Source organism: Tachypleus tridentatus, chromosome 8 (genome assembly GCF_004210375.1).
Source record: "Tachypleus tridentatus isolate NWPU-2018 chromosome 8, ASM421037v1, whole genome shotgun sequence".
Classification (NCBI taxonomy): domain Eukaryota; kingdom Metazoa; phylum Arthropoda; class Merostomata; order Xiphosura; family Limulidae; genus Tachypleus; species Tachypleus tridentatus.
Window position 1 is genome coordinate 92,393,410 of NC_134832.1, and position 14,075 is coordinate 92,407,484.

General features: G+C 32.0%; 1 protein-coding gene across 6 annotated transcripts in view; it reads right to left on the minus strand.

Moving 5' to 3' along the window:
- The window catches only part of LOC143222942 (uncharacterized), a 166,661-nt gene that overhangs the window by 28,553 nt on the left and 124,033 nt on the right, over nucleotides 1-14,075 (minus strand). The window lies entirely within an intron of this gene.

The following is a 14,075-nucleotide window of genomic DNA, read 5'->3' on the forward strand; positions in this document are numbered from 1 at the left end:
CGTCTTGTTATAGGATATATTGATAATTATGCATTTGATGGATATAATTTCAAACATTACAATATCACTTTCATGGTAGTCAACGTAGATAGAAAACAGATTCTTGCTCTGCCTTTACAACCAGATTTTGATGCTGAACTCTTTCAAAACACTATTTAATGAAACATAAAAAGAGCTTCAAGATCAAGGAACTGATATGGGATATACCCAAGAGGATATACATTCTTTGCCACGGATCTTACATCGGATCTATCTGATGGACATTCTACTTTTAACTTGGCTTAGTTATTGTTACATGTTCTTTACCTGTTTGTAATCTACCTCAAAGCTACACAATGGGTTAATTATTTGCTCTATCCACCAGGGGTATCGAAACTCGGTGTTTAGCATTGTAAGTCTACAGATGTACTGTTGTATTACTAACATATGTTGAATTTAAGTCAATTTTATGAACTTATCAGTCTAAAAACATCATATTTCATATCTGAGAAGCTATGGACACATTAGGAATTTAATCAATACCTTCACAATGTTTGCGTATGCAGGATAAGTTTGGAGGTGTATCTGCCAGTGATCAACTACCTGATCATGCAGAACAACAGTTATTCATCATCAACCTGGATTCTAGTGATAAAGTTGGTAGCCATGGGAACTGTATTTATATTGGTCAAATTGAAAAAGTAAAATATTTTAATTTATTAGGATTATCTCTACATAATCTTAACATAAGAAATGTCATCAAGAAGAATTGTCGAACGTAAACTTACAACCAAAAAGTACTCAAAGAACCATATACATCTGTGTGTGGACGATATTGTATTTATTTTACTTATTATCATTGGCGACATGTGTTGAAACGAAAACGAAATTGGAATTCCATAATGATAATAATATTTTTGTTCATGAGTTAATTATAAACCGATTTCATATAAATAAGTTGTTAATAGAGTTGTCTTTTTCATGTAGATCAGTTCGAAAAATATTTATTGTGAGAAAATTAAGAAATTATTATTAAAGAGAAAATGTTGTGTCGAGAACGTTTTACTACAATCACGTTACTGAAAATCTTTTAAAAAATCACATTTGTTATAATTAAAAACTCAAACAGTGTGTTTTAATTATTCCATGATATCATCTGTTTAGGACAGAAACTTTAATGAACTAATGAATTAGTCAGTTATACCAACTGTATAACTTACAATCATGCTAAGATATGTATGACGATCATGGTTCCACTTCGTGGAATTATGACGTTATGTCCCCCTGTCATGGAGGACTTGCAACGTATCCCTCTCTGATAATATCACTGCATTTTGCAAGTACCCTATGGTAACATGTCATAGAACTATGATGTCATCTTCTTTAGTGATATCATTGTATCTTCTCTTTCCTCCATTGTTGAAGTCTGCATTAGTGTAGCGCTTTGTAACGGTGTGTCGCACGGGTGACACTCTAACTACTCCAATTGTATGTTGCATTAGTGTAGCGCTTTGTAACGGTGTGTCGCACGGGTGACACTCTAACTACTCCAATTGTATGTTGCATTAGTGTAGCGCTTTGTAACGGTGTGTCGCACGGGTGACACTCTAACTACTCCAATTGTATGTGGTTAAGTAACATTAATAACCTGAGTATAACATTCACAGCTTTCTCATCATCATAGCAAATATTATATCTATGCACAAACTATTTGAATAAAATAAAATGACAATTTTCAGGAGAAACTAGCTGGATAATATATAAACTTTCTCTTATTCATAACAATAATATAACTGCCAAACGTTATTTATATAATTTATTTGTTTGGCACAAAGTTACGCAATGGAATTTTGTGCTCTATCCAACACGGGGAATCGAACATAAATCCATGAAGTTAATATTGATTCACTGGAGAGCAACTGTTTGGGATCCAGCTTAGATCAATTCATTGAAGACAATGTTTCACGCCTATCTAGTGTTAAATGTTGTGTTTCTTTGTAATTAAACACAAAGCTATACATTTGGCTATCTGTGCTCTGCCCACAACGAGTATCAAAATCTCATCTCTATTATTGTAATTCCGTATATATTAAATGTTTTTTTTTTTCAGGTATTATATTTACACGTGGCATGTGCTAGGTTTCTGTATGCATAAAACCATTGAAATTTTAGTAAAATAACAATTGCAGAAGCATTTTACAATACTAGTAAGATTCTAGACACCTATATAAACATAGTAATTATACTTTCCTCATCCAATATTATGTTGAAATGTAATAAAGGTGTCTTTCAAAATTTTGTAGAGAAAACTTAATGTTTGAAAAGTGGAAAATGTATGTACATTTTTAATTTCATGACTGCGTAAACAAATATAGCATAACAATCTCCGAAGTCAAAGCTTGTACAGGAAAAAAAGAAAGTATTTCGAAAATGCACACATACGTATGTATATTGCACGCCACAAATATCCTAACGTCTAATTACATGGTAGAAAACGATATTCTAATATATTACAGACTTAATAATTACTGTCGTTACATGAAGCAAACTCTTAGCTAGGTACAAACAGAAGTCTGCCACAGTTTGTATATATTATTTTATGAGGTCAAGATTAAAGGTCACACCAAGAGGTTAATACTAGCACTTTAGCATGGCCATACTTCCCTTCCTACATCAAAACACATAATGCAGCCACCTTCGTACACATATACACTGGAGATTATGTACATCCTTCCAGCATACTCACACCTTGTAAATCATGTTACACGCACCTCACAGACGTTATTAGTTTACGTGTTGCTTAATTTGATGCAATCTAGTTTCTATGATGTTGCAAAGATTTCGTAAATTTGTTTTTACGTTTATTTCGCTTCAACTACACATTTAGAAAACGCCAGAGAAAACAAGATTTATTTAAGAGATAAGTTTTACTGTTATTTCATACTTTCTATGAATTCGTGCGTGATGTATATATACTACATGTAAAAACCATAAATTACGTGGACGTATATATATATATGAAGAGCTTACATGTGAAACGCAGATCCATACGTGCTTGAGCTACCAATATTTTTGTATTAATTGTAAAATCTTACAAATATAAAGTGTTTTCCAGAAACAAAACTGATATTGTAAATTTTTAAACAAATAATAAAGTTTGATTTAAATATTTTAATTTTAATGGTTTTATTCAGTAAATAACCCACTTGAATTTCATAACATTTTTGTGAAAACTACAAAAAAAGTTATTTTCTCAAAATGAAAAATTATATATGTAACATATTGCGTCTAAAATATTCATATATAGATTTCAATGTAATTATGAATGCTTATGAATGTCCAGTTTATCGATTTCTTGCTATAAATAAATCTAATAACTGACAACATGGGGAGAATACGACAATACATAAACCATATTTCAGAATTTCACATGTTATGATCAAATCGTTCAGACACTTTTAAAAACATATTCACATGTTGTTATTTCATTAATTTTTAAACACACTAAGCGTCCGTGTGCATTTGTACTGCGTCTGTAAAATAATGATTTTGACGTAGGAATTATAGATTCAGACGATAAAGATTATAGATTTAAATGTATAAAATCCATACAAACATATGGGTCGTTAATGATTTTTATTTCTCTTCTGAATGCGTGAATTGTGACAATTTTTGTTTCACTGCTCACTGTCGTACAGGTGAAAAAGATTTATAAGTTATAAGAAGGATATATAGTTCTTATAGCATTTTGTCCTTGGGACAAGTTTCTTTTTTATACTAAACTTATCACCACTGTAATTAATATCAATTTTTTATACTTCCAATACCTTATAACATATCCTTTTTCAACTTCATATAATTAAACGTTTAAAGCTTAACATTACTTTGTAACGGACTTTATTATTTTAAACATTGTGTTTTCAGTTTAGCACATATTTTGAAATTATGAAGCTTTTACTGTTAAACGTGTTCTCTAAATGTGTAAAAGATTCTCGAGCGTAAGAATAAACAATATACTAGGTGTGTAAGAATGGAGAGAAGGGAGCTAGTCATCACCACCCACCGCCAACTCTTGGGGTACTCTTTTATCAACGAACAGTGCGATTGACCTTTACATTATAACGCCCCCACAGCTGAAGAGGCGATAAATGTTTAGCGTGACGGGAATTCGAACCGGCGACACTCAGATGAGGAGTCGAGTGCCTTAACTACCTGGCCATGCTGAGCCGACGATTATTTGTATTAACTATTTGTAATAACCTTTATTATAAATTGTATTTTTTTGTATATTGAAATATATTTATGTTAAAAAAGAAAATTGACTGTGTCAATCTTGTTGGCAAATATAATGAACTTGATATATTTTAACATTTAATTAACTTTTAAATTAACTTTAAAATTTCCGGCTATTTGAAATGGTAAGACGCAACATATGTAACATAATAAATCAGAGATTCGTCCAGGATAAATTATAATACGAAACAACCAATAATAATAACTGTGTGATATATACTTGTAGAACATATTGGGCGGGTAATGTTAATTAGTCGAAAAATGTTTTTGATTAAGCGTAAATAACGATTGCACATCGCTTCAAGACTTGAATGAAATGAAAATGTATAATAATCATAAACAATTATAAGAAACGTTAACTTATTTTCTAAATATTTTATGATTTATTTTGTTTAGTAATTACTATTAACTTCGAAATCTGATGAGCAAGTTACTCATTTAGAGTAAAAAGAAAAATCTATCTGTGGATGAATGAAGATAACTAAAAGTTATTTACTTATATTCACACTTCTAATTATTAAAATAAATTATTTAATGAGTTCACTTCCCTCGCTGTTAAAGATATTTCCGTTCTTCACTCCAATAATATACCATGGCCAGAAGAGGAGATTTAGGTTAGTCCTAAATCAGTATTAATAGTGACAACGACTTACGGAAAGGATTTAAAGAGGATTGAACACGCAACCACAGTTCAACTAGGAGGCCTATGTTACAGCTTAATTTGCGCATATAAGTTAGTCTGACCTAACTAGAAATGTCTCAAAAGAATCTGCTTTTTGGACACTTCCCAAGCCAGGAGGGAGCCTCTATCGACTCCCCCGAAACAACCGTTAAATATGAGTGTAAGAAAATTAAAAGTAATAAAATTGGATATATTAAAAATTCTAAACAATACCATTAATAAAGAAACAATAGAGTACACCTCAATTACGAAACACACAAACTTTAGCTGTTAGTTTCAAATATTATCAAAGCGTTGATGTTTTTTTTATGTTCATTAAACAACGTAACAGCAGTATAACGGTGCAAACACAAAACTTACCAACATTAAAATTGCAAAGATACCTGATATCTGGAATAAATTACTATTACACATGTTACTACTTAAGTGTGGTGCCAAGTGGAAGGACAGTTGGTATTTTGCAAAGTTATGTAAGTAAAAATAAATGTTAGTGTATGCCGACACTAGTGACATCTACCATATCCAGTGCCTACGACGCCTTAAACACAATACCAGAGGTCATTTGGCCGGTTGAAATACGATAAATATAGTAGTAGTCTAGTTATGATGTATGTTTATATATATATATATATTGTTAACTTTCATGAGCAACGACTAGTATGGTTTGGTTATTGACTTCAAATTTTGAGCAAAGCTACTCGATGGCTATCTACGCTAACCGTCCACAATTTAGCAATGGTTGTATAGAGAGAAGGAATCTAGTCAACACCACTGAAAATTGAAAATTTAATCTGTGACTTTGAGGCTTGATCTACTTTTTTATAATATTATAAGAAAGGTTGTTTAACAGCGTAAGACGACTAGAAGGAAGGCAGCTAGTCATCGTCACCCAACGCCAACTCTTGGGCTACTTTTTACCAACGAATAGAGGTACTATCCCTCACATTATAATGCCTCTAAAATAAAAAAGCTGGAATTTTTGGTGATAAGAATTTGAACCAAGAACCAGGTGACTGTTAAGACGTGGAGCACATTGTAATTATTACTACTTTTATTTAATTCATTTACAAGTCATGTTTTTGTGGAAAGGATAAATAACAGAATTTTGCAATAAATAGCTAGAATATTGGTATTATACTTAAAATATAACAGTATGAAAATATTATGATATATGTATAACACCATTAATCTGATTACAACCTCTTCCACTTGAAAGAAACACATGGCAACAAGAAAATCGTAATAATTAAATTAAAGATTAATATTCTAAAATATTCGAGAAATAAAAGCTACTTTTGGAGAAAATTAATTAATTATAGTAAGAATTAGAGATGCTACAAAAATCGTAAGTGCGGCAAATACAACAATTAGCAACAACTAATGTATTTGTACTATTAGCGTGTTGTTATACGTTATACAGACTGCCATATAGCTAACGTTAGCTATATAAAAAGCAGGAGCTTAAAATAACGGGAGATCAAACTAATGGTATGCAACACAGTAAAGCAGTTAAGTATAGTTAGTAGCAAAAGTGCTGTTGAATTTCATACAAAATGAAACGAATTTTGTGTTCGATATACGATATGAAAATCCTCGTTTTCGAAAAAATGTGAGGTAGTTCACGACCCCTGTCCAAGAATAGTTGTAATGTTAAGGAAATTCTATCTAACAATATGTGTGTAATACACATTGTAGAATAACTTGTTTAAAGTATTTGAATTTTAAAACAGAATGTTTATAACTTCAACATTGGATTATGAAACCTAATAATTGATGGATTGTTTATAATGGCAGAGCTTTTTCTCCAGATTGAGGTATGTATGTTTGTTCGGTTGTGTCAAGAAAGCTCTGATAATTAGGTATAAGAATGTTTGTAGTACCACAAAGCTACACAATAAGCTACCTTGTTGTGTTCTCGAAGAATTTAACCCCGGATTTTAACGTTGTAAGTCAGTATACTTACCGTTAATCCACTGGGGCACTAGTTACATCCAGAATGTCTTCAATATGTCTAAAAGCCAAACTGGCATGCAGAGCTTTATTACTATCTTTTTTACCAACATTTTTGTAAATATGGAAATCCCAGTTAGAATAAACATAAGTCTTCAACTTGTCGGCTGAAATTACCTCCCACTGGAATTCCTCGTATTTGCTGGAATATTTATTGGCCAACTTGCACAGACGTGTTGGCAAAGCAACAAACGCATGGTTGAAACAACTTGTTTAAAGTAAAATAGGATAATTTGTCTCAGTGACATTGTCATAGAAATAACTAGGTTATTTGATGCAGAGCATTAATTTATCAAAATTATTACAATATACCTATCACTCGGAAATTGTTTCACCTTGATTCAAAGACACTGTTTAATAGCTTATGAAATCAAAATGCGTGGGTTAAGTTAATAAATAAAAGAGAGTTTATCTACTAACAACCAAAGAAAACCCACTATGTAGTCTAATTCAAGTGAAGATCTTAGTAAGATGTGTGAAGGAACTTCGACACTACCACGGTGGTTATAAAATGCTTAAAATGAAAATGAAATAAAACAATTTTAAGACCTTTGAATACACGAATCAAACAAAATAAGATGCAAGAAAAGAAAACACAGATTTAGTTCAGAAATTAATTCGAGCTTTATTTGTGAAATAAATGTACATTCAGACCTAAAATAAACAATTAACATTACCCGCCCAATATGTTCTACAAGTATATATCACACAGTTATTATTATTGGTTGTTTCGTATTATAATTTATCCTGTCCGTCTCTCTGATGGTATCCTCGTCTACGTTTTTTTTTCTTTAAATCTTCTTAATGTTCTTAATTTAGTCACTTATAATTTGACATACTTAACAAGTAAAAAAAAAAACCTCACTGTCCGTTACAAAACATAAAGTTACGTAGCTGTTGTACAGCCTTGTAACAGACTTAAACAAACTACAATCAATCCATTTTGCGTGTGGGATATGCAAGCATATAATATATTTTCTACCTGCTTTTGATGATAAGGATTTTTTTTTAAATTTTGTTACTTAGTTTCCTTGCTGTAATGGCGGTAACAAGTGTTCCAGAAAATCGTTAAAGTAGCTCTGTTTTAGTTGCTTCGTTTCTTTGTTCCCCATAGTACATGAAGTCTATGCTCTTAAAGATAATATTGCAATAATTTTATAGCATCTAGGTTGAAAGAATTCACACAGTAATATATTTTCTTAGACAAGTATGATGTTGAATGAATGTAAGAGCCGACCAGTTCTGTGAGAGAGCAAAGTCATTGAAGTGACGCTGTCGTCTAAACAAATAAAGCGAGTTTACCTGTTGAATTCTAGTGCGCTTTCTTGGTTTATTTCTATAAGGAGATTACAGAATAAAGCTTACTTTTAAGATCTTTTTCTGTTGTTTTTTTTAATGAAAGCTTATTCCATGTGAAGGAAAGTTATGAATCTTAGCCAGTCTAGTAGAAGGGATTGTTTGTGTACGTATACTGCATTGTTGTTTTCTGTTTCATTATAACGATTGTTTTAGTTTTCGCTAGCTTCGTTTAGTGTCATTATTCTACACACACTAGGAAAACTCACTTAAGTTATCTAATCAGATTCACCCTCCATATTTCCTGAATTAATCAGTAGTTATTTGCAGTTTTGTTTATGTGATACTTCTGGGAAATCAGAAGTTTTTACCTGAAAAATAGCGTATGTGTAAATAAAGAGTTTTAAAGTTTTGAAAATTAAGAAATTTGGGAAAAAATACTAGAATTTTCAAAACAAAAATATTGTAGTTACATGACTTTTGTGCAAACTTTCAGGACAACTACGTTGCATAAAACTACGTTTTGTTAGAGTAATATATCAGTAACTTTAACAACTCAGTTTTTACGAAACAGTTTTAGTTCTGGATGTTTCATAGTTACTGCTAACACTAGTTTAATTTTACTTATTTTCAAAGAGCAGCATAACGTTCTGGTTAAAACAGTGCACGAAACGATCAAGGAATGATGTATGTGGAAGTGGACGGACCATCGAGAGCGAGATATGGATGTGAAATACACATTACTTTCTGATCTTTCAGATTTATACAATTATGGGCGAGATTTAAATGTTTAATGAGTTTAAGTCGCATTAAATCGGTTAATTCAAAGTCAAAACTTGCTGAACTTTTCATTTGTTCCAAAGATAATTAAGCAAACTGATAAGATATAAAAAAAAGCTTTTTCAGGAATGTAAGTACTTTAAGTAATGGTTAATTATACAAACCCTGTTTGTTTCAGGAACACACCCTCACATACTGCATGCTGCTATACTAATTACAGTAATTAGGTGTCCTTGATTGAAAGTATTCTATATCCATCAGAAAACGTAAATTAACCTCACCAAAAATGGTCTTAGACTACATAACACCAGTTAACGCTAGTGTAATAAACCCACTCTAACGAAAGACAAATTCAGTGTCCATCTAGTACAGTTTTTAAAGTATTTTTAACACTATAATTATTTTGATTACCTTTAAGGCTTAGCAGAATAAGTTGAACATTTATGGAAAAGTAAAAGATACTCAGTATAGAAATATTTAACCTAATGTGCAAATATAGGAAGCAACGTGTATGATGGAATATGGTATATGTTTTATTACTAACGTTTCTCTAGTTGTTGTTTTTCTGCTAGTCACGTAGATAAGTATAGCTTCAGAAATATAAAAACACGTACAAACGTTATTCTAATGTCGGTGTTACTTCCATGCTGATTTATGTTACCACACTGAAGATGTAATTAAACATCTCAACATATATACACTACAAAAGCTAACAGATCAAAGGTAATATCAGCCAACAAGGTCATGTATAGTAAATTTAGAAGCTAACACCTTTCTACTTGGTTGCACTGCTAGATAACAATAATCAAGCAATAGGCCTGAGCTGCCATCTCCTCATAAAAAAATCTACTACTGATGGTGGTTCCTTTTCAATCAATACTACAAAAACAACAGAGAAGCAGCGTGCCACAATGACAATACAAGAAGTGTGTGTGTTCTTATAGAAAAACCACATCAAGTTATCTGCTGTGTCTATCCAGGGTAATCGAACTTCTAATTTTAGTGTTTTAACTCCTTAAACTTACCGCTGTTCCAATGAGGGATATACAAGAAAATCTACATTAAGCAGAATTCGATAGCACTTATCTCCAAGGAAATTCATTACGTCAAATTGTACTTTTGTTGGAATATTCTGTGAGATAAACATTGCACGTCTTCCCAGATAAACATTACACGTCTTCATCTCTCCCAAAAATACAACAACTATAGATTCATTAGTTTTACAGTTTCTTTGTAATGCCGCCACTGTTAAAGTAAGCCCACCGCTGAATGAAGTTTAACAAACATCAAATAACGAAAAAAGATCATTCACGTTTACAAAGCAAACATCAACCTCAAAGCTATATAATATTCACCATCCAGCGTCTTCTGTCCTTTCGGTTATTAATTCCCTACAAATGACAATTAATATAATATACTATGCTAAATCAAACCTGTACTTCAGCAAACTGTATGAAATGCCTTTGAATGAGAAAAATTAAACATTCCAGGCTACGCAGTCCAGTTAAATAATATTGTTCCTTTCGCAGTAGATTTCAGTATTTGTTTTAGTAACAATACAGTACTGATGTTTAACTTTTGATTGCTCATTTTTCCACGAATATAGTCATCAACTTACATATGATTTCTTGGGTTTGATTATTTGTATGTATTCTTATGAAAATTATGATTGGAAAAACTGTGTGCGGGACGAAAAGAGCGGGAAGACATTATTACTTCTGTCGTTACTTTTCTGTGAAACTACTTTGTTTGAAAATATAATGGAAGCAAAACTAAGAACTAATGTCCCATTATGTTGCGCGTGATGATACACTGCACTTAGATTTATAATACAATATATAACACCTCCAGATATGTTGATAAGTCATCGTCAAGATAAGATAATCAAAACATTCTTATAATTTCCCCAAAAGTATTCCGAAGGCCGCCTGGATGGTTCTCCTGTTTTAATCTCTCACACTATTTTAGTGTTTTGACTCCTTAAACTTACCGCTGTTCCAATGAGGGATATACAAGAAAATCTACATTAAGCAGAATTATACAGTAGTATGTCATCAGTTAGTCAGTCAGTAGACACTAAAATGACGTCACATAAGAAATGCTCAACGTTGCAATTTGTGCAGTCGTAACGTCAGTGGAATGTACGCATGCCATGAATCACGAAAAGAATTAGCACCTTGTAGGCTACAACACAACATAACACATAAACTTCTAAAGGAAGAAACAAAAAATTTGTCACTCTTAATTTTGGTTTTATTTTTACTCTTCAAACAGAGCACTTTCTGGTACCCTGCGGAAATATATGTAACATAAACTGTAATTCAATCACGACAAATTGTTTAGAATAATTCAAGTATCCGTAAGATCGTGCACTACAAACACTCTCTCAGTCTTTAACAAATATACAGGCAAATATTTATAGCGTACTAGTACAATCTCATATAAATAACATTCCATCATTTAAATGTGGACCAGTATAACACGTGTTTGTAAGTATGTTACGTTAACTAATTCTAAAGGCTGAAAGCATGACGACGTCGATTCATAGAATCGTGGTATTGTGTTGTTCTCATGTTCTAATGTTCTAAGATTTCACTAAAATCTTACAGTGAAAAACAAACATTTAATGTCAATAAATATCTTAAGTTGATCTATTCAAGTCTTAGCTAGCAGGTTTCATTAAAAAATATGACTGTTTATAATTTCTAAGTGATTGGTTAACTTGATTTTCAATAGAAAATCCAAGAGTTTTGTAATGTAACAATATGTCTTTATAAAACAGGTTTCTTTGGATAATCTCAGTAAAATTAATTATCTGTTTCAGGCCAGTCTCTAATCATATACAAACCCTATTTCAGACTGACGTTAATAAATGTCAAAATTACAGTTATCCTGAAATGAACCAAACTCTTAAAATTCTTTAATGATTTAAAATACCCCTAGTTTTTCTAAAATTTTTCTAAAAGTGTTATGGTTAACTTTTCCTCAGATACATAAGTGTTTGGTTTCTGTCCTAAACCTCTTGTTCGTTTTTTTTTTTATACATGTGTGTGATTTCCAACAATCTCTGATACATATAACTTAAACTTTTTTTGTATTTGCTGCTAGGCGTGTTTGTATATATATGATGAAAGTATAACAAAGCATACTTATTTATAGACTTTTTTTTTTTTATTTCGCGCAAAGCTACTTGAGAGCTATCTGCGCTAGCCATATGTAATTTAGCACTGTAAGACTAAAGGGAAGGCACCACCTACCGCCAACTCTTGAGCTTCTCTTTTACCCAAAAAAATGGGATTAAACGTTGCTTATAACACCCTCACGGCTGAAAGGACGAACATATGTGGTGTGAGAGGGATTCGAACCCTCGACTCTCAAATTACGAGTCGAGCGCCTTAACCACCTGGCCATTAGTTGTAGTCATGTAACACCTAATGAGGAACGAAACTTCTGGAAGAATTTAACAGATTAAAAATAATTTTAAAGATATAAAGAGAGTATAATTGTTTTGTTTTTTGAATTTCGCGCAAAGCTACTCGAGGGCTTTCTGCGCTATCCGTCCCTAATTTAGAAGTGTAAGACTAGAGTGAAGGCAGCTAGTCATCACCACCCACCGCCAACTCTTGGGCTACTCTTTTTACCAACGAATAGTGGGATTGACCAACGGCTGAAAGGGCTAGGATATTTGGTGTGACGGATATTCGAACCCGCGATCCTCAGATTACGAATCGAGTGCCTTAACCACCTGGCCCTGCTAGGCCGAGAGTATAATAAAACTTAGTTTGATAAGTAACAGTGCAGATGTGGTATGAAGTTTCATCATCAAGAGAGAAGTTCCGCTTGTTACCGTTAGTCGTCCCATTGTAGTTATTTTATCTAATTTTGTAATTCTCTTTCATTTGCAGCGTTTATCATCCTAGAAAGGACTTCATACCGTCAACCTCAGTTTAAGATGTGAAGTGTTGTGAAGTTCGAGTACCCATATCACTTCTTTTTGTTCTACATGAGTCTGTATGGAAGGGGGAGTAATTAGAAGCAGACGACAGACTGCGGTGTGAGCCCTAATTCTACAGGCACATTCTGCCGTTTCATCATTATTATTTGAACACTATATTTTAATCTATTTTGTTTTATTATTACTAACCTTAGTGTTAATTCCTAGATCCGAATAAAAAAATTTTACTTGATTAGGAAACACAAACTCCAAAACATTTTTCTATTATTATTAAAGATAGTTTTCAGTCGTGCGATCTCCACTCCCCCTGGATTATAAAAGTTTATGATATGGCTTTCTGAAAATTACAAAATAAAGTTAATGAAATTGCTACTTTTCTGTTCGATCTTACGAAATGTGGATTTGTAGTCTAGGGTACTGTTGTGAAGAACCTACATATTTCCAGCTAATAATATGTGTTACTTGGGAAGTTATAAATCAGTGAAAATTAAAATTTTAATTTCATCGTTAGTAATTATTTCACCTGGTTTTATATATTTTAATTTATATGTAAAACAACGTACTTTAATTTCAAGTTGCTGCTTAACATTGGTTGAATTTTCTTAAACCTTTGCCGTTCTAGTAAATAGCAACTAAAATTGTACTTTAATAAAATTTTCATGTTTTAACCGTTACAATTACAGTACTTTTGAACTTATTATTTTATGAGCTTCATGCGTCAATAGCACAAACTTTATTGATAATTTAAAAGATAAAATGTATTGATAGTACATATGGTACCAAAATATATTTTTAAACAAAGGTTTAAAACTAAATGTATTATATTAATACACGTACAAAAAGACTTTGGATTTAATAACCAAGAATTTGTACATATTCGACAATTGCGATTATTTGAAGGCCTACATTTGCATTCGTAACATTCCATGGTGATAAGGTTTAAGCCACTCGCTGCTACATACAGTATGATAAAAGAAAATAAATTATCGAGTAAGTAAACACTGCCGAATTCACATAACCCTTTTTTTTTTACTTAAACTTCATGACTGCAAGAATCTAAAGAGCATCTTTTATGACCAT